A 22637-nucleotide genomic window follows, 5' to 3' on the forward strand; every position below is an offset into this window, starting at 1 on the left:
TGGACAAAAGAACCCCCACATACTTTAGCTGTATAGCCCCTACTTGAAGAATATCTAGGACAGGGAATGTACAAACCCCCCAAGACAAGGCATTCCAACTTTGGGATGTCTAAAACTGTTGACAAAATTTTCCTGACATCATGCCTACATTAGGTTCTTTCTACCTTCCGTTCCTCCCTCTCAAGCCAGAGAGAACACTTTCTTCTCCACATGATAACCTTGAATATGTCCGTCCCTCATGGCCCCACTGAGAAAGAACCCTAAAATTAACATAATTGCTCAAGTTAAACTGTAGGACCACAAAATACTAATCATACTTCACCCTAATACCTTGGTTTAGGTGCTTAGAGATTTCATTTAGAATGTATTTCCAAATTGAAGATAGCATTTCTTTTTGAATAGTTTCAGTGATATTAAGTCTAGGACCTTGCTAGGAGAGTGGATGGTTTTAAGTACAAAAGTGGGAGTGCTAGAGAATTACATGGATTGATATCCTACCTCTGGGGTTCACAACTGGTGTGACTTTGGGCAAATCACTTAGGCTCTCAGTCCATGTTTCCCTTTGGTAAAAGAAGGAAGTTGAACCAGGAGATCTCTAGGATACCTCCTAGTCCTAAAATCATCATCTCAAAGGTCCCCCATCTAATACCTTCATTTTACAGATGGCTATTGAGAGGAAGTGACTTACCCAAGGTCAAAGTAGTAGTCAGAATTTTCTTTAATGACAAATCCAACATTCTTTCCATTATACCATGCAACTACTTTTTAAGAAGAGATTTTGCCTGCATTTATTGGATTTAAAAAGATTAAAAAAGCAAAATGCATAAAATTATTTCAAGACAGGTTTTACATCATCTTCAACCAGAAAATAAGACATCACCACAGGTCACAATAGCTAACTGGTTCTAAAAACATTAAGGTTTTTATAGTTTAAGGTTTGCAATGATTCTGTACACTTGTCTTATATACAATTCTCTACACTATAGCTTTCACAACTTCTTTGTTTTCTTTTTTTAAAAAAAAAGGATGAGTTTTATAAGGCAATTAAGACTGAAAAAAAATGAGCCACGATAATATCACTGTTTTGATCACATCTGAACTTAAATTTAAATTCTAAGCACTGCTAGTTTTCAAAATGTAAAAAAAAAAATACCTGTAAGTAGGGGTCTTAAAATGACTCTAAGGGGGGCGGCTAGATGGCATAGTGGAAAAAGCACCAGCCTTGGAGTCAGGAGTTCAAATCCTGGGTTCAAATCCAGTCTCAGACTTTTAATAATTATCTAGCTGTGTGGCCTTGGGCAAGCCACTTAACCCCATTTGCCTTGCAAAAAAAAATCATTCTAAGAATGTACTGATCAGGATCTAAAAATGACTTTTCAGAAAAAAAAAGCTAAAGTTAAAATTTGTATATGTTAAATACAAAAGTACATGTACAACTTTTACCAGCCTGTCTGCCACCAAAGGAAAGGGAAGGGTAGCAGAAAAAAATGTGTAATTTATAAATATGCAAGCGGATGAATATTGAAAAACTTCCATAGCATGTAACTGGAAAAATGAAATATCAATTAAGAAGAACATAGAAAATGATGCCCTCGTTGAAGGGATAGGGAAGAACAAAAAGGAGTGCAACTCCTTTTATGTTTGGTTGTCTCCATTTTGTTTTGTTAGGGGGAGTATGGGGGAGTCATCTATGTATTTTCACCGTAATGAAATTTAAACTAAGAATTTTGTAAACAGTCACTGTCCCTCCTCCCCAAATGCATCCTTAAAAGCCAAAAAAAGTGAAAAATGTTGAAACTGCAAATGATTATTATATAATTTGGAAAGAATCATTCAGGAACATACCATATTTAACAGGCTATATAAGTTAAACTTCATGGCAATAAAAAATGCTTCAGTGTCATTATCAACAAGGGAACTTGTATCCTCACAAACACATGGAGGAGGGGAATCATTTTCTAAAGAAACTATGCCCTGTCTAGAGATGGTACTCAAATTTCTAAAATGTTTTATACAAAGGTATACATTAACTTGTAAAAATGGTTATTAGAAGTAAGTAGTCACTGGGCACACAGAAGAAAAGAAAAAAAATGGCCTCTCAATACCAGTTTCTGACAATTTCAGTCTCATAATTTTTTTATTCTAAGTTTTATCATGGCTCAATTATTCCTTGCACAATTTGTTATGGTCAAGACTTATTTTCAATGAACCTTTCATAGGGTAAGTAGAAGAAAACTTAGGCATTCAAAAGTTATTTACTTAAGTCTTATTTTATTTAAATTATTTAAACTAAATAAGAGGAATTGTCAACACCAAATATACATTCAATTCAATCTACTTTTATTATATATCTACTATCTGCTAGCTACCTAAATAAAAAGGAAAAAAATAAAATAAAACCTGTTCCAATCCTGAAGGAACTTACTACCCCAGGATACAACAATCTGAAAAGAAAAAAAGACTAAGGAATAAAAAGTCACTTTCTTCATATGTCCATATATATTCAAATAGTGAGAAAAACATGTCCTTTGGAGGAGGACACAAGACTATTATTTACCATTTCTTTCAAGAAGCTCACAAAGCTGTACTCATTTTGCCACCCATCAAATTTCTTATACTTTGCCTATGATCACTAATTATACCTACAAGGTCATGAGGTGTACAGGAACCCATGTTGCCCTGGCACTATTAATAGGAGAGCTAATTACTGATATTACAAAGTGTAACTGATAGATAAAAAAAAAAATGCCAAAAAAGGCATTAAAGACAAAAGGTGACCAAAAAATTAAGATTTACCCTAACCAAAAAGTGCCAAATCATGCCAAGGGCCATCTTCTCCTACTCTGGTCACTTCACAACTTTCCTGAAGAAGTCATAATTTGTTCTTAAGAGTTCATTCTGAATCATCTACCAGAGCAAATAATTTCTTTTTTTTAACTTTTATTTAAGGCAATGAGGTTAAGTGACTTGCCCAAGGTCACACAACTAGGCAATTATTAAGTGTCTGAGGCCAAATTTGAACTCAAGTCCTGACTCCAGGGCCGGTACTCTATCCACTGTGCCACTTAGCTGCTCCATGAAGTAATTTCTTAATCTGTTGCCTATGAATTGTTTTTAAAAATATTTTGATAATTGTATTTCATTATAATTAATTTCCTTCTTAAGTCTATTTTATACCTTTAAAAATACTATTCACACACATTAAGGGTCCACGATTTCAAAAAGATTAAAGAATTCTTGCACTGGAGTAAAAATTATTTAAAGAACACATTTTTTTCTATTCTAGCTCTACTTTTTTTAACTATTTCACAATGACTGATAATCTTCATTAAAAAAATTTATGTTGAGCATGGTATAGTATAAAGCAGCTGTACTAGGCATATATACAGATGGATCAACAGAGCATAAGAGACATAGGGGTTCAGAAAGTACTTTTTTTTCTGTAAGCGAATTTGTGACAATCTAAAAGGTCTTTTTACAAGAATTAAAAAGATCCTTATGAGACTTGAAAAGGTTTTTTGAAGTTGGAGAAACTGCAAATATCAAGCAATACTTAAATACCCTTTGAACAAATGAATGTAATCAATACCACAAATTTTCAGTGTTGGTGGAGGGGAGGGGATAAAACCGGGACAGGACAAAGTCTTCAGATTTTAGTGCTGGATCAAACCAATTTGGGGAAAGTTATGAGTCTGACTTGTCCATAAAATCATGGAATATCACAAACCTCAATATCCCAAGAAAAGATGATTAGCCCAGAACTTCCTTCCCTCAAGAAGTTTGCAGATCCTGGCCCTGTTAACATCAAGTCCAAAGTCAGGAAGTAGGCTGGAAGAATGAACAAACAAAAAAACAAGAATACCACTATAAAAAGCTATTCTTGTGATAGGCCTGATCAAAAAATACAATAACAGAAGAAATTAATTCCAAAATATCTACAAGAGAAGTCTTAATGAAAAATATATCTTGAACATAAATTCGATAAGAATTTTTCTAAGTATGTTTTTTTATTTAAAACATTTTTTTACAAAATGAGGGCAATAGAGAAAAATAGGAAAATACATAAAAGTTTAAGAAGAATTAGAAGGAAAAAAAAATTTGACCCAAGAGGTATAAAATCTTTTTTTTATTTTTTGGTTTTTGCAAGGCAATGGGGTTAAGTGACTTGCCCAAGGCCACACAGCTAGGTAATTATCAAAGTGTCTGACTGAGGCCACATTTGAACTCAGGTCCTCCTGACTGACTGACTCCAGGGCCTGTGTTCTATCCACTACACCACCCAGGTGCCCTAAGGTATAAAATCTTATCTAAGCAACAAATTCCATGAAAATTAGAAAGAACCAAATAGCAAATGACAAGAAATACAAAAATAAAGTGAAAAGAAGAAAATATAAGGCATCTATCTCATAGCCAAAACAACTGACCTGGAAGATAATTTAAGAATCACTGGACTACCTGAAAGACATAACAAAAAAAAAAGAGCTTATAATTCAAGAAATCACAAAAGAAAACTTCCTAGATCTCAGAACTAGAGGGCAACATGGAAACTCACTCATCACCTCCTAAAAGAAATGCCCAAAATGAAAAGCTCCCAGTACTAAAATCCAGAGTTCCTAGATCAAAGAAAAGTAATACTTGCAAGAAGCCAGAAACAAAGAATTCAAGTAACAAGGAACCATAACCAACATATAAATGGTCACCATTCTAAACAAGCAAAGAGCCTAGAATAAGAAATATTCTATATACAAGGAAAACAAAGAACATAAATGTGCGCATACGAATATGTGTGTATGTATGCATGCATGTATGTATGTATATATATTATGTGGAGAAAGGGGTGGAAGAGACAGTGAGGGAGGGAGAAGGCAAAGGCAATAAGAATAACATACAAAAAAACCCTGAGAATCATCCCACTGGTAAAAAAAAAATTGGACTTTTTAATAAAAGATTTCTAAGTATTCCTTATGCAAAAACTTAAGCTTCAGAGAAACCTCAAAGTACAAAGAGATAACATGAGCAAACCAATGATAAAGGGTAAGACCTCAATTAAAAACAAAAAAAAATTTTAAAGAAAAATGTAAAACTACACCTTGGTTTATATAATAAATTCCCAAGTATGAATAAAGAGAATTAAAGTGATATTTATTGTGCCTTATCCCAGTATACCTGGAATGAAATGAACCCAAATATGATACTAGATGAGAAGATATTAATTTGGTTTAGATCCAGAAGACATGAATTCTAGGTCTACGTCCAACAAACATTGGCAAATCTCAGTCCTTCAGGCAACTCTTTAAACAGTTAAGATACAGACTAGCTAAAGAGAAACCTGGGAAAGAACTTAGAAAAACCAATGCATTGAGGACCATCTCTAGTTGTCCTAATCCATATAGTGTCACTGGACCCCGAAGGGGTCTTTGCAAAGCACCCCCTCACTCAAATCCAATTCATTTGAAAGCTATGAATTACCTTCCAGATCTCAAGGTCGTCTTCAGAGTAAAAAAAGGCCTGGGTTCAAATCCTGCCTCACACTAGCAAAATAGGGCTGGGAAAATGATTTTTAATCTCTATAAGTCAAGGACCTGTGGGCTTCCTAACAGTTCCTTACACTCAAAAAAAACTCACATCCTTACCAAATTTATCTTTCCTTAAAAGTCATTTCTCCTGTAATTACATGTAACAAGTACCTATTAACTAGATTTTAATTTGAAAGACAGTTTGATGTGATAGACAAGAGGGCCAGCTTCAGAATAAAAACAACCTGGGTTCAAGTTCTACCTGACAGACTGACTAGGTGACATAATAAGTGCTGGGTTAACATGCACTAGTAGAGGTTATTTCCTCACTCAATCCATCAACCAAAACAGTTTTTCAATTATCACTAACACAGTTTTTAACAAATGTGCAAAAGAAGGAATAATCAATAAGAGAGGGGGGAAAAGTTCTTAAGAGAACTGTTCCAATATTCAGATATTTCCACCAAACACATGCTCATAAGCGGACCACATCATTTCTTGCACCTTAGCTTCAGCTCTAAGGAAGTAAAATCTTTCAATCATTTCATAAGGTTAAATAACCCATTCTTTTTTAAAGAACAGAGGCCTCACAGTGAAAGCTTGGAATCCTTCAAAGTCCTTTAATAGCTGGATATGTAGTTTTAATTGTACAATTTCAGGAGGCTGAGGTGAAGGGAGATTACTGACTGCAGACCAAGTGGATATTGTTAGAAGCCCAAGGGCAAAGAACTGATCAACTCTATTTAATAAGGGTCTAAATTAAATATTTAATATCACAATTTACTTCTATATCCCTAAACAGAAAACTCCCACTTTCCAAAGTTCCTCTAGGACAGAGAAGTAGAGGAAAATGAAAAAAATCCTTTGTTCTTCATGCAAAACAGGTCAGTGTTAGCACAAAAGAATTATCTATGAGCAAAGATGAACAGAAGAAAGCTGACTAGTAACATAAAAACAGCTTGACTCCAAGAACCCCTCCTCAAAATGACATCATCCTTCTCTCCTTTAACCAAGGCTTACCAATCTTACACTTCTGAGCTCTATATTTTCCCAATAGTGCAATAAACAGATGATTGTTTACTTTTGGAAGACCAAATGATGCCACAGTTGTCTTAGAAGAGGAAAGTAACTTGTTTCCACTGTAAATAAAAATGGGATCCTTAAACGTGGAATTAGTGGAATTAGACTGGAAAGGTAGCAAGATTAAGATATGGTCATAAATTGTCAAAGAAAATCAAAGGATTTCTAAAAAGGAAAATAATTTTAACTAGTTACCTTAAATCTAGACTAACAATAGATATGACTTTTTAAAAGGGTAACATAAAGTTTATTTTCTCATATACTTCCACAGAGACTACGAATACTCACTCGTTCCTAAATTACAGAAGGATATACGTGATGCTTTTATATATGAGTTTGCATTCATTCAGGACCTAAGATACTATTAATTTTTATTCCCAAGTTTAAAACACCTAGGTAAAGAGGTGAAGAAAAAAATTTTCCAATGACTCTTCCCCTTTATCCTTACCCAAATTTTTCTCATAAACTATGATAATTTTCTGAGTAAACCAAATTATGCACAATACTATATCACCACTTCAGGGGATTCTTTATTAACACTAATCAGGACCTCATTATATTCCTAACCTAATAAAATTTTTGATCGGTAAAAATAAAATACAAATATGTGTATGCATACATACACACACACACACACACACACACACACACACACACAGATGTATAGGTAGATAGTTGTTTTCTACTTCAAAATGTCTATTTTATTCCCCTTGTCAACAAAATTAACAAAAAGTCCACTTTTTTCATCTTAAGTTTTCTCCTCTAACTCCTTACCAAACCCAATCTCTTTCAACCAAAGGTTATGTTCTCACATTCTCCCAAAACATAGTGTACTTTAATTTTATTTCTAAAGGTTATTTCAAACTATGAATCATACCCTTGTTTTTAATCTCCTTGTTAAAGGTTATCAAGTGTGATATCTCATGCAACAAAAGAATACTCCCTTCAATATGTCCAGTAAATGATCCATTCAACCAATGTTTTTAACAATTCCTTTCAAGAGTTGGGGAAGTCACTATTTCAGTTGTCACTTTAGTGGGATTTCAATACTTACTGGCTCAGTCACCAAGGACAAAGTAAGAACTTAGCCTCTCTTAGTAAATCAGGGAGAGTAACTCTTGTACTTATCTCACAAACAAGATAATGTAGCAAAGCAATTTTCGTCCTGAGAGTAATATATAAATGTCTGTTATTAGACTGTTCTAAGGGCTTAATGTTCTCCCATCAACATAAAGTATCAAGTTCTATTACCTCCTTATTCTAGACTTCATACTTTAAATCAATGTGGCCTAAGAATGCATTAGCAATCTAGAGTGGCCACTGATCAATAATCAACAAGCACTTACTTCATGTACTTTGCTAAATAAATGCTCAAATACACAATGATAGGCAAAAACAGTCTCTGCCCACTTCTGGTGGGGGGGGGGAGATTAAGACAAAAATAAGTAGGTACCAAATAGATGAAAAGTATAGCTAATAATAAGAATGCTGGGCCAGAGTCCCCCTAAGTTCAAATCTGGCTGACCTCAAAATTATATATATATATATAAAGGAAATTGCTAGATATGCTTTATATAGTTTATTTTGATAGAAAAGAGTATGCACTGCAGTGGAAGACTTGCTTAAGGAAGGATCAGCCAGAAGGTTCCTCCTATAATAGTGAAAGTGACAGGAGATGAAGGTCAGCTGTAGTAGGGTAGTGGCTGTGTTCAGAAGAGGGGGATATACCACAGATGCTGTGAAGGTAGATTTGACAAGATTTGGTTAATACACCAAATATTTGGACTGAATGAAAAATAGATGTCCCCAGGATTGCTAACCTACACAAATGGAAAGGATGCTATCCACTACAATTCATTATTTTAAGCAATTACATCTTTAGAAATGATGGTATGGGGCTGGCTTCCACTACTCTGTTTTGAAATGGTTAACAATTGAAAATTAAAAATATAGTTAAGGCATTTTTTAGCCAGAGAAAGGCCTGAAAGACCTAAAGTCCTGGTATAAATATGCACACCTAAGTTTAAACTAAATTTTACTTGCAAATTTTTCATTTATTTATTTTTGCTGAGGATGACTATTCCATAAGTGCCTAGAACCCAATAAAAGACTTTGGTTTTTTCCATTTCATTCCTTCTCATTAAAGTTTTCCCTCGTTCAATCATGAATTCATTAAGATTAAATCATGATTCAAATATGAACTAAATATATCCTGAAATATATAGCAAGGGATTATCCAAAAAAGTAACTACTTAGCTATATCCTAATGGTTTTCCAGTACTTAGAAATGATGAAAAAAATATTGTTTTGAGAATGCTTTAGGATCTGTGCTACTGGTACTGGGAAGAGGAAGGGAGTGGTGGAGGTAAAAGGAAATCAAACAATGGATATCATAATTTCAAGAAGAGTGGGACTCACCCACTGCCCTACAGACTATAAAAGGCATGAAATAGATGAGAAAGAAATAGCTCTAGATATCCAATCCAATTTAAAGGCACTATTGATACAATTATACCTTCAATTACAAATTTTTTTATTATTTTTAAGAGATATCCATATTTTTACACTGTAGCAACATAAATATCTGACCTCAATTAAGTTCTTCCCCCCCCCTCCCCCAGATGTGGAGCTGGCAGATATGAGTTCAAATCCCAACTTTGCTACTTACTTCAATTGTGACCATGAGTAAATTATTTCTTGCTAGGTCTCCTCATATGTAAAATGGAGGTGAGGAGGTTTCAGGAATGACATCCTTACAGTTCTAAATTTAAAATTCTATTAATTTGGATTCTGTAAAAGCATGAGTTTACACATGAGATACTATATATACATATGTAAGTATGCTCTAAAATATATCTAAATACATTTATTCCAACTGATCCTTCCAATATTGATCTTAAGAATTTCAAATTCCAGTTTTCTGAATAATTTAAGCATAACAAATTTTTTTGAATTCTGGAAAACCTTGCATGTTCATTTCAGAAGACATTTCGAAAGGTAGGAGAAAAAGGTATGAGCTGCAATACCTTTTACTCCTAATCCACTTTAAATCGAAGATTTTTTCAGCCTTTTCAAGCATAACATCATTGTTGCAATGTTCTCTCAAGAAACCCCAGAAACATGTGTACAAAACTCAAGGACAGCTTCCATATGACTCTCCTTCCTCCAAATGTACCTCCCCCCCCAATCAGTTATTAACTACACAAGAACAATTAAGTCAACACATCATTTGATGCTAGGTGGTGCCCACATTCATAGCCCTAAACTAAGCAAGTCATTTGTGATCTCTTAACAACCAGCTGACAAAAAAACAAAATTTAACTGATGTGCCTATAGATAAAGCAGGAAGGGGAAGATGCTTTAGCCAATAAACCAATTTTTTTAAACCAACTAGAATATATGAATTGCTTGAGAAGGGTACGACAAATTTTAGTTTAATTCCCACACTCTACTGATTTCCACCAAGGGTATATAATCTCCAGTTCTTGCTTTCCTACTCCCCCCACCCCCACCTTTTTCTGTCCCCAATTAAATTTCATGTTTCTGTGAATTGGGCAAATATGAAGGAGGACAATTTGGAGAGCCTTGTAAGCTTCAAATTCTAGATTTATTTTCTCAATTTCAAAGAAAAGGTCAGGGGAACAATGTTATGCCTGGTCAAAGACTCTCGGCAGAGCTCAAAATTTCTAGTATCCAATCTAGTAACTTGGAAAGCTGATCAATTACTCAAATATTTTCTTGCCTTTCTTGTGGCATTTATTAAATTCTTTAGACTGATTATTAGCATGGATTCAGCCTATTGTATGCTATGATCAAAAGCCTGAAGATGTTCAATCACTATTTGTTATATATTTTAAAGTTAACACGGAGCTATGATGGGGAAACCCTTGGTCTGTAAATACCGAAAACCATAATATCAAAAGTCTCCCCCCTCTTTTTTTTAAAGTCCCAAGAGGAGTTCCTGGGGAAAGTCCAAGTTTCTCAGCTATCAGACACAAGTGTACCAGGACAAAAGGCTGTCTCCACAGCCTAATGAACTCAATTAGCCTTCACTATGGTCAATCAAATATGAAGCAAGTTAACTCGGGGCTATCGTACCTGGCTTATCAAAAGCTCCCTTGAGGCAGTTTCTGTCTACCTTTGGTCTCTGCCCCTCAGGAAAATGTACTCCGGGAGAATCTGTTAGCGGGCAGATGCAGATGGATGAAGCCAGCCCCGGGATAACTTGTCCCCTGTCCCTCACACGCCCTTGGAGGGCCCTGCCCAGTCTGAGGCGCTGCACCAAGTCAGGAGCCCTGCCCACGGGGGTGCCCGAAGCTCTGCGGGAGGGCCGGCCGGCCAGGGGCGCACCCCGCCAGGAGAAGCCGGGCTGCCAGGCCGGGCCCCAGGAGCGGGGCCCGCGCTGCACGTGGTGGCTCCCCGGGGGCGGGGCGGCCCGGCGGGAGGGCTCCGGCCCACGCGGGCGGGGCGGGGGAGGGGCCGGCGGGCGAGCGGCCGGGGCTGGGCTCCCGGGGCCGCCGGGCCGCGCGCCCCCGCCCGCCTCCGCTCGCGAGCGCGGCCCCGGGAGCCGGCAGCCGCGCGGCGGCGTCTGGAAGCTTCCAGGGGGGGGCGACACGTACGTGCGCGCGCGCGTGCGGATGCGTGTGCGTGTGTGGCAGGAGGAGGCGCGGGAAGCAATGAATGAACCTGCCTCCCGCGGCCGGCCCCGGCCCGGCCCGGCCCGGCCCCGGCCCGCGGGCAGTCCCAGGCGGAGGCGGAGGGGCGCTCTGCGGCGCCGGCCCGGGCGGGGGAGGCAGAGCCGGCCGCAGGCGGCGGGGCCGGGGAGGGGGCGCGGGGCGCGGAGCGGGGCCGGGCCGCACTTACCCGCTGCATGGCTTTCAGGATCAAAGCCAGCTCGTAGCGAGGCATCCCGGGGCCGGCGGGCGGCGCGCGGAGCTCCGGGCCGGGGAAGGGGCGGACGGGGGCGGACGAGCGCGGACGGCGGCTCCCGGCTCCCGCGGCCAAGGCGACTCGGAGCCTGTGTCCGAGCTGGGAGGCTGCGCGGCTGCGCAGAGCGGCTGCACCATGCTCCGCCGGCCGGGCCCCGCCCCTCGCGCTCTTAGAAGGGCCGCGGCGCCCCGCCCCCGCCCGCCCCTTCCGCGCTCGCTGCCGCCCCCGGCCTCGCCCTCGGCCCCGCGGGGCCCGCTGCGCCCGGCCGGCCGTGCCAGCTCCGCACTGGGCTTCTGGGGCAGGACGGAGGCGGGGCGCCCGCCGGCCTTCTTCCCGCGCCCTCGCGAGGCCTCTGGACCCGTGCAGCACCCCCGGGCCCCTCGGAGGGATGCGGCGCCATGCGGGCCCGGGCTCCGGGGCGGGGGGCGGCGGCGCGGGGACGAGGCTCCACGGCCCGGCCCGGCCCGGCCGCGGCCGCCGCTGCCCGGCTCCCCGGCTGCCCGGCTCCCCGGCTGCCCGGCTGCCCGGCTCCCCGGCTCCCCGGCTGCCCGGCTCCCCGGCCCGGGGGGCGACGCGCCCGAACCGGGGAATGAAGGGGGCAGCCGCAAAGCGGGGCCGGCCCAGCCGGAGCCCGGGAAGGGCATGGCGCCCCGGGGCACGGAGAGAGTGCGAGGCCGTCGGTGGCATTCCCTGCCTGGCAAAGGCACCGCGGGGCCCTCCTGTATCCTGTTACCCTCCGCATTCCCTCCAACCCTCTAGGGCCAACCCGTTGCCGGGTCTTGCATTTATTTTGGGGGGGGATTTTGCAAGGCAATGGGGTTAGGTGGCTTGGCCAAGGCCACACAGCTAGGCAATTATTAAGTGTCTGAGATCGGATTTGAACTCAGGTACTCCTGTCTCCAGGGCCCCTAGCCGCCTCATGCCCATTTTCACTTGCAGATAACATTTTTCCTATTTATCTCTTTCTCTTTAGTCACTCAGCTACCCACCCCACTTCAGGTCCTCCTTCTCTCTTGTCTAAATTATTGCAACAGACTTTTAATTAATTGTTAACCGAGCTATGGATCCAAAATACAAATAAAGACAACCAGATAACCACCACCACCAAAAAGCCAGTCCCTGATCTCAGAAACACACTTCCTAGTGAGAGAAAGGACATGAAAGCAGCTGTGAACAAATAAGCTATACACAGTCTCCAGAGGTCTTGGAAGGAAGGTAATAATTTTAAGCATTGGGAAAGTGCCACTGCAGAAAGTGGGGCTTTGAAAGAATTCAGGAAAGGCAGGAGACAGAGATGAGGAAAATTCCAGACTTGGAGAATGTGCATGTGAAAATGCTAATTCAAGGGGGGAGTCTTATGTGGGAAGAACAGCAAAGCAGAAAGAACCAGTATTACTGGACTATGGGGTACATACATGCCTAGTAAAAAGACAGGAAAGCTTGGAAGGGACTGGGTTTTGAAAGCCTTTAAGTAATAGAGAACAACTCAAGTTTATGAAACAGGGTGTCAGAAAGAGGAGTATTATGCGGCTAGAAAAATATGTTGTGACCAGGTTATATTCAACTATAAAAGTTGAAAAGAGGAATTGTATTTTATCCTGGAAGCAATAGGAAACTCCTGAGTAGGGGAGGGACATAGATCTGTACTTAAGGAAAATCACTTTGGTAATTGTAGATGACTTGGAGAAGGAGAAAGTTGAAACAGGAAAAACAATTAAGAGTGTAGCAATAATTTAGACAATAGATATTGAGGGCCTGAACTTTGATGGGTAGCTGAGTGACTAAAGAGAAAGATGGGAATTTTTTCAATAGGAAAAACGATCTGCAAGTGAAAATGCAAGATTTAGCCACCAATTGGATATAAGGTGAAGAAGAATAAGAAGCTCGGGATAATGCTGAAGTTCAGAACTAAGGAAAATGGAAAAATGGTGGGACCCTTTGACAGAAGAAATTTGGAATAGTGGTGGGTTTGAAGGGAAAGGAGATATATTTTACTTTATAATAATAATAGCTAATATTTATATGGTGCTTTAAGATTTGCCAAGGGCTCTTCATAAGGTATCTCAATTTATCAAACCTTTGGGAGGAAGGGTGTTTGCTTTTATTATGCTCATTTTGCAGATGAGAAAATTTAAGGAAATAGAGATTAAATGATTTGCCAGAATTATACAGCTAAGTAAACATCAGAGGTAAAATTTTAATCTCAGTCTTCCTGACTCTGAGCTTAGTACTTTGTCACTTATACCATGCAACCTCTTATTGATTTTGAGAAGACTTTAGAAATACAGTTTTAAATATTGAAAGGGCAATTTGTGATGTGAGACTGAAACTCAGGGGATTGACTGATGCCAGATATATAGATCAATGAGTCAATGCATTTGTTGTTGTTGTTGTTGTTATTCAGTTGTTCAGTTGATACTCAGAATCATACCACACCAGATCTCTGTCTCTCAAAGTCTGTGCAGGTTTATGTTTCCACATCACTATCTAACTATCTTATCTTCTGCCATTCGCTTTTCCTTTAGCCTTCAATCTTTCCCAACGTCAAAGTCTTTTCCATTGAGTCCCATCTTCTCATTATATGACCAAAGTATTTCAACTTCAATTGTAGCATTTGGCATTCCAACAAATAGTTGAAATCGAGTTCTTTAAATGTTGATTGACTTGATATCTTTGTTGTCAATGGTACTCACAAGTCTTCTTCAGCACCAAAATTTGAAAGCATCAATTCTGGAGGCGTTCAGCTTTCCTTATAGTCCAACTCTCATGGCCATTCATACTGGAAAAACCATAGTTTTGACTATATAGATCTTTGTCAACAAAATGATGTATCTGCTTTTTAATAAGTTATTCAGACTTGCCATATCTTTCCTGCTAAGGAACAAGCATCTTTTAATTTCATGGCTCCCTGCTATTTACCAAGAAATCAGCTTTTACATTCTTCTCTTTTATCCTCATCAAGAGTTTTCTTAATTCCTATTCACTTTCAGCCATCAACCTTGTCATACTCATTTTTCAATCTTAAACCAATCAATTGTTCTATGCTTGGTTTTAACTGCTGCTTCTTGGCCTGCTATATAGGTTCCTCAGATACCAAGTAAGATGGTCTGGTAATCTCAAGTCTTTGAAGACTTGCCACATTTTATTGGGATCCACACAATCAAAGGCTTTAGTGTAGTCAATAAAGCCAAAGAAGGTGGTTTTTTTTTCTGAAACTCCCGTACTTTCTCCACAGTCCATCAAATGTTGACAATTTGGTCTCTAGTTCTTTTGTCTCTTCAAAAACCAACCTGCTCTTCTGGTAATTCTTGGTTCATATGTTGCTGAAACCTGACTTGTAGAATCTTAAGTATAACTTTGCTGGCATGTAAAATGAGGACCATTATTCAGTAATATGAATATTCCTTAGCATTGCCCTTTTTCAGGACTGGGATATAAACTGATCTTTTCCAATTCAGTGGTTAGTGTTGAGTTTTCCAAATCTGATGATTAAACTCATAGAAGTTAATGGTGTCACCACAATGTATAAAGAAGAGAACCCCAAACAGAACATCTTCATTCAGGTAATATGTATGGATTATGAACCAGCAAAGGAGACTGAAGAACAGTTAGATAGGAGAAGAATGTCATGAAAAAAAGTAGAAAGAGCATCCAGGGAGATAGGATGGCTAACAGTATCAAATAAAACAAATGGGTCAAGAAACATGAGGCAGGGGGCATTAGATCTGACAATTAAGAAAAAGTTGGCAACTTTGGAGAGAATGGTTTCGATTGAAGGAAGAAACCAGACTGCAAGGTATTGAGGAGTGCATGAGAAAAGAGGAAGTGAAAGCAAGAAATACAAACAACTTTTACCAGGAGTTTATCTAAGAAAGGGAAGTTGTATTATGATAGCTCCAAGGAGAGACATGGTCTTGCACAGTTTTTTTTTTAAAGATGGAGGCAAGGGGCAGCTAGGTGGTGCAGTGGATAAAGCACCGGCCCTGGAGTCAGGAGTACCTGGGTTCAAATCTGGTGTCAGACACTTAATTACCTAGCTGTGTGGCCTTGGGCAAGCAACTTAACCCTATTTGCCTTGCAAAAAGAAAAACCTAAAAAATAAATAAATAAAAATAAAAATGGAGGCAAATATGTTAGAAAGCAGTAAAAACAGTAATCAGCAGATAGGGAGAAGTTAAAGATTGGGAGAAGTGAGAAATGGAGGATGATTGAGGTTTCATTATACTAGAGAAGACAGGAGAGGATAGGAATCAAGAGCACAAATAGGGGCAGCTATGTGGTGAAGTGAATAGAGCACTGGCCCTAGAGTCAGGAGGACCTGAGTTAAAATCAGGCCTTAGACACTTAATAATTACCTAGCTGTGTGACCTTGGATGAATCACTTAACCCCATTGCCTTGCAAAAAAAAAAAAACAAAAAAGGGCTCAGATTGGTTTTGACAAGGAGAAGGTCCACCTCATTGTCAGAGACTGGGGGGGGGGGGGGAAGTGGGGGTTTTGAGATTAAGAAAAGGAGAAAGGAGGAAACTTCCATCAAGTGACCTCAGTTTTCTCAGTAAAAGACCAGGTCCTCAGCAGAAAGAGGGGGAGAAAGGAAGGAGATGCCAGAAGTTTAGGGAGAGAAAAGAATCTTTGTAATAGCTTCTATAAAGAATGACATAGAGAATCTTGTAGGGAAGAATTGCTGCCTTGCTTCAATGAGCTCACTTGAAGTTGTTTAACAGAATTTATAATGTACCTAATCAATATGGGTATGTAACTTCCTCTATCTTCATTGAGCAGGAAGTTGAGTAGGGGCAAGAAGATGGAGAATGGTAGTAATCCAGGACTGAAGTTTGTCAAAGGATAAGGGGGTATTAGTACAGGAAAGAAGGAATTCAAAAATGGAATATAGTATAGATTTGAATTGACCAACTATAAGACTGAGATTTGGAAAGGGAGGAAAGTGAAGTTAGCAGGGATCATGCCCTAATAAAGTACTGAGGGATAATTTTTTAAAATCTATTTCTCACTTGATTAAAAAGTCAAAAGATTATGACCAGATAAGTCTCAGGGGAGGAAATCCAAGCTGTATATAACTAAATAAATGAGTTCCAAATCATTAATGATTAGGAAAATGATCATTAAAGCAACTCAGAAGTTCTATCACCTATCAAATTGGCAAAATTTTCTAAAAAGTAAAATTTTAAATATTAGAGGGACTTCAGGAAAATAAGCACAATAATGCACCATTGATTGAGATATAAATTAGTCCAGTCATTCTGGAAGGCAGTTTGGAATTATGCTCAAAAACTTTCTAATGTATGCATACCCTTTGATCCCACAATACCATTATTAGGCCTATATTCTAATGAAAGCCAATAAATAAAAATAAAAAATGGGGAAAAAAGTCCTATGTGTATAAAAATATTTATAAGCAGTTCTTTTTAGAACTAGTCACTAAGGGGCATTTAGGGTGTGACTGAACAAATTATGGTACTTAAGTTTAATGAAATACTATTGTGCTATAAGAAAAAATGAAAGAAATGGATTCAGATAAAACTGGGTGGATGTGGAATGATGTAGAGAGAAGAAAACAAAATTAAGAGAACAATTTATCCTATAACATGAATACAGAAAAATTTGAATGACTTAAGAACTTTGAATAATGAAATGAAATGATCTACAGTAATTTCAGAGGATTGACAATAACAAATGCTACCCACACCTTCTAAAAAAGAAATGATGGACCAGCCACACAGAATAAAACACATTTTTAAACATGCTCAAAATGGGAATTTCTTTTGATTGACTGCATATTTGTTGCGAGGTTGGAGTTTTTTTAGGGATTAGGAAAATGAATGGGAAAAGAGAGAAAGAAAGGTTATTTGAATTATCAATTTATATCGACTGTAGTTAATAACGTTACCCTTTAAATTTTCTGATAGACTGAAACTATCATAGTTAGAAAGTCATTAAAAAAAACCAAGTTTTTGTTGCTGAAAACAATATGTGTGTTATCTGCCAAGAAAAGGCTTTGATCTAGGGCAAAAAGAAATCCCAGACCCAAAGCAACTTTGAACCCTTACCAAGGTACAATCAATTTTATTGCTCATTATCCAGTTCAGATTCCCCAGTCTGAACTGTCCTTTAGATCCTGGAAATAATACTACACTCAATATACCAAGAAAACTGAAGAACCAATCCCAATCTTTCCAGAAGTACACAGAATTGAGCCCTAACTTCACATTCAAAGTCAGAAAATAGACTGGAAAGAATGAGTAAACACAATAATGATACAAACCAAAAAATATTCTGACACTTGACGGAGACACTTGAAATATAAACCTAGATGAAAAGAATGTCTGAAATATCCAATACAGAAGCCTCAGTGAAAAACACACTTAGGATTAAATTCAACCAGAATTACTCAAAGAGATGAGACAAGAATTTAAAGAAAATTAAAATATTTTTGTAAATAAAGTGAGAGTTCTAAAGAAAAAAAATGGAAAAATAAATGAGAGCAATAAGGGGAAAAAAAGAACTGAAAGTTAAATTAATACCCTTGACACAAGAGGTAATAAAATCTTGCTTAAGCAACAGATTCGTTGAGAATAAGAATAGATGAAGCAGAAACTAGTGACTAAGAGATAATAAGAAATATTAAAATAAAGTCAAAAGACTGAAAAACCTGGAAAATTGTGAAATATCTCATAGCAAAAACAACTGACCTAGAAAATATAGGAAAAGAGATAATTTAAGAGCCAATGGACTACCTGAAAGCAATGCTCAAGAGAGTTTAGACATTATGTTTTAAGAAATCATAAAAGGGGTGGCTAGGTGGCGCAGTAGATAAAGCACCGGCCCTGGAGTCAGTAGTACCTGGGTTCAAATCCCACCTCAGACATTTAATAATTACCTAGCTGTGTGGCTTTGGGCAAGCCACTTAATCCCATTTGCCTTGCAAAAACCTGAAAAAAAAATCATAAAAGAATTCTACCCAGATCTTTTAGAACTAGAGGGTAAAGTGGAAATAAAAGAAAGAATATGTTCTTGGAAGAAACCTCCAAAGTGAAAACTCCTAGGAATATTAAAGTGAAAATCCAGAGCTTGCTGGTCAAAGAAAAAAAATACTACAAGGAGCCAGAAACAAAATATTTAAGTACTGAAGAGCCAGAGTCAGGATCAGACATGATTTAGCAGTCACCACTGTAAAAGAATGGAGAGCTTCCAATACCCCATTACATAATGTCAGTGAAGTCATAGGCTTCAAAAAATGGTGGGCTCTTGAGAGATTGTAGTCCAGAAAAAGAAGTGAAGATTTCACCAAGTGTTCTTGATCAAACTAACCAAGAAAAAAATCAAATAAAGGATAAAATGGTGCTTCCTGGGAGCCAATCATTGATCCCTCCACAGAGGATGAAACATGTAAATGCCAAGATAGTGAAGAATAACCTAAAAATCCATGATAAGAATCTTTGAGCAAACAGAGAAATGTTCTTCTTGTTCAGCAAGCTAAAGGTAAAGGTAGAGTTTCAAAATGACTGCTGTGTTTTTGTTTACAGAGGTTCTTACAATAATTGGCACAAATTAGAGCAATATAAATACCTGTTGAATTTAATTGAAAAGCATTTGAAATTATCAACATCTTCGATAACTATGAAAGAGGAAGCTAAATAGTCCAAACAACACAGCCTGAAGCTCACAGAAGGAATCTTGGAGGAATTGATGATATAGAGTCCTTTATAGCCAAAAATTCTACAGCTGGAGATTAGATTGGGAAATATAGAAGGGCTGGAGGACTGGCCAAAACAAATCTATTTTAGGCAAGGGTCTTGGATTAGTATTCATCTTAGACAATACTGAGGTCTATCACTCCAGAAAGAAAAGAATTAGAAGAGAAGAGGATTTTGTTACAAGAGTCATTTGGTCAGGGAGGGAAAACTAAAAGTTTGGAGCATAGCTTTGTAGAAAACCAGGGTTAGTTTAAAAAGACTATTGTATATTTATAATTTTTCTCTTTGGCTTGTGCTTTGCACAAAGTAAGTGCTTAATAAATGTGCTATCATATATATCTATCATCTTCCTTGTATTTACCTAAATCTAAGATATACAGTTTCAGTGTGAGTATCCCCTTCACTTAAGCAAGTCACAACCCCTCCATTCTTAGATAAAACTGGAATTTATTAGTTCCTGTGATCCCTCCCTCTCAAAAAATTCTGTAATCCAAACTTTCTCTAATAAATAAAGAATCTTCTCAAACTTGATAAGATTGATATGCAGACAGTAGATATAATAGTCTGTCCCATACCTGAAACTGTTTCAGTTTGGTGGGATCTCCCTGGATACTCCTGGCTTAGCATTTGGGAATCAAAGACCTCCTCCTTGACACAGAATGGAACAGTAGAATATGGCAAAAGTAGAACTCCCTGTAATGACTAATAGGAAAAACCTTTAAAGAAAACCTAAAGGGCAATGATGTGCTTATTTCCTTATCTCTTCTTCTCAAAAGTGGAGGATGGAATCTACCATAAAAGAGTAGCTTCAGGTAGTAAACACTTAAGAGAAACCAACAAGTGGATTCAAGTAGAAAAGAGTTGGAGAACAAGAATGTTCCAGGCTAAAAGCAATAACAATTTTGTTGTTTTCAACAATTTTGAGATTATGAACCACCTCCGCCTCCTTTCCAAACTCCATCAAAAATAGCAATTTCAACATCTATTTCCTCTTCCCACCTTCCTGAGAGGAGGATATCTTCCTTTTGAGGACAAGTAGATGGAGGAAGGGATAACATAAGATATGAAGCCAAGAAGATCTAAGTTCAAATCCAGTCTTGAAAAATTATGTACCCCTAGGCAATTAATTTAGCTTATTTCTTTTCTTCTTTTTCCAGCTAGGTAATTATTAAGTGTCTGGGGCTGAATATGAACTCAGGTCCTAACTCCAAGACCAGTGTTCTATCCACTGCGCCACCTAGCTGCCCTCCAAGTGATTTTTCTAAAGCCCAGGTCTGACCATATTGCTTCCTTTCTCCCTTTCTGATGCTAGGATCAAATATTATTTTTTATTTGTCTAGTTCTTTCTTTTAGATTTTCATTTCTGTTTAATTTTTATGGTGCATACAATTCTTAGTATTATAGTACATGACTGTGTTTTATAAATATGCATATAAAGGAGAAAGAATCAGATTTTTTTTTCTTCTTCCCCTCCCCAGCTCAGTATATGTAGTGCTAGAAAGAATCAGAGAATAGTGCTCATATTTCTAAAGGGATGTACTTATATCTGTTTGGTTGCTTGTTTGCTTTTTACTATATCCATTATGAGTGTGGAAGCTGATATATGCAGCATGGTTGATATCCCTAGAATACTGGTGCCTAGCAACTTGCTAAGAACTCAATCAGTGACCATTTTTTTAAAAAACTTTCAATCAGATCTCTACCTAGATAACTTGTTTAAGGATCCTTTATTGGCTGAAGAGCTACAGGATAAGTTTACCTAACTTACCCAGAAACCCATGAATCAATCCAAATTACTCATTACCTTTATTTTGAGAACCCTATGGGGCTTCTCTGACTTCATTTTAAGAGAACTTGCTTAACATAAGAGTGAGTTTGAACCCCCTTTATGTACCAAAGGAATTCCTGTATGATTAAATAAAAAGACCCAGAGACATTGTTACCTTCCAAACTGAATCCAATTTATATTGATAGAAGAAAACAGACAGGGAAGATTCTTATCTCTGTTGTCTACAAACACCAGGACAAAGCAGAATGATTTTTCACCTGTAAAGTGAGGGAGTGGCTTCTCCTTGAGCTTAGGTCACTAATTCTTTTGGAGAAAGCTACACATGTTCTGGGAACTTCTATAGGCTTTCCTTCTGAAGACAGAGATTTGATTTTCTTTTTCCCTTTTTATTTTCTTTGAACTGTGGAAACCATTTTCAAACACTAAAATAAGCAGTAATCTTTGAGAATTTTTAAAAATGTCTATTTCTTAAAATTGTGTAACCCTTTATTTGGAAATTATCCTTCTAGTGCAGATACTTCTTGAAAAATATTAATTTCTGGATCTTTTGTGAACTGTACCATCAGGACTTTTCAAAAAAAAGTACCCTTGTTGATTTTCTAAAGATAACAAATATTTAACTGGAGGAACAAATGAAAGGCAGGAGGATTAGATTCCTTCTCTCCATTTTAACCCAAAGTGTAGATGTAATCACTGCATCTGATTACAGATGTAAGGTGTTAATAAGTTAAATAAGTATCCTTTTGAGTAGTTATCTGGTGCAGTGGATATAGTTCTGGGCTTGGTCAGGAAGACTCCTCTTACTAGCTTGTGATGACTAGGCAAGTCCCTTTTTTTTTGTCTCAATTCCTCATCTGTAAAATGAGTTAGAAAAGGAAATGGCAAAGCACTCCAGTATCTTTACCAGAAACCCCAAATGGAGTCAAAAAGAGTAGAACACAACTAAAAATGACTTTGAAAATATACATAGATGTGTTTAAGTGAAAGGCAGTCTATTCAAACTGACTTCTGTTAGTAAGATGTGAGTTCAGATCCTAATTCTGTTACATACTAGCTATTGTAACCTTGGATCAAGTTGATTAACCTCTCAGTTCTCCCAAAGAACTATCGAAGACTGTAATGTAGAACAATTGGTGCTCCATGATAGAAGGAGAAATTTATCTATCAGGAGTTCCCCATGCCAAAGAAATAGAACTAAACAAAAATAAAAAGGGGGGAACCATATATTTATTTAATGATATCTTCTTTCCAATCATCCTGGATTCTAATATTGAACAAATTTGCTTTGTTAAAAAATCATTTTGTTACCATCCACCTGACTCAAGAACGGGGCAGATCAAGATATCCATTTTCAGACATAGTTAATGTGAGGCTGAAATTTATTTGATATAAGGAAGGGATTTCTATGTTGTTGTTGGGTGAGGTCCAGGTTTCAACAGAGAAAACAAGCACTAGGGATGCTAAAAGAAAAAGAAGAATGCACAAAAGACTACAGAAGGAAGTTCAGAAGTAGGTATAAACAAACAGGAGAACTTTGAAGCTAATGTTGAATTTATTATATTTTAAAATTCCAGAGTGGAATTTTCAAAAGAAAGCATTTTTCCCTAAA

The 22637-nt window shown here is 38.2% G+C and overlaps 1 protein-coding gene and 1 long non-coding RNA gene across 10 annotated transcripts in view; one reads left to right on the forward strand and one right to left on the reverse strand.

Moving 5' to 3' along the window:
• Positions 1-11618, reverse strand: part of LOC141506878 (sodium/myo-inositol cotransporter) — a 75622-nt gene extending 64004 nt beyond the window's left edge. For 4 of the 9 annotated variants that reach the window (XR_012473997.1, XR_012473996.1, XR_012473995.1 and 1 more), the window contains exon 1: positions 11460-11613. The gene's annotated coding sequence lies outside the window, so the exon portion shown is untranslated. The other 5 variants (XM_074214047.1, XM_074214043.1, XM_074214045.1 and 2 more) reach the window with 5 other exon arrangements.
• A 571-nt stretch (positions 11619-12189) lies between these two features.
• LOC141506880 (uncharacterized) overlaps positions 12190-22637 on the forward strand; it is a 41894-nt gene continuing 31446 nt past the window's right edge. Inside the window, exon 1 of the long non-coding RNA XR_012473998.1 lies at positions 12190-12740. This is a non-coding gene — a long non-coding RNA (uncharacterized LOC141506880). The remainder of the gene's footprint in view (positions 12741-22637) is intronic.

The sequence above is a fragment of the Macrotis lagotis genome, chromosome 1 (genome assembly GCF_037893015.1).
Source record: "Macrotis lagotis isolate mMagLag1 chromosome 1, bilby.v1.9.chrom.fasta, whole genome shotgun sequence".
In the NCBI taxonomy this organism is placed as follows: Eukaryota; Metazoa; Chordata; class Mammalia; order Peramelemorphia; family Peramelidae; genus Macrotis; species Macrotis lagotis.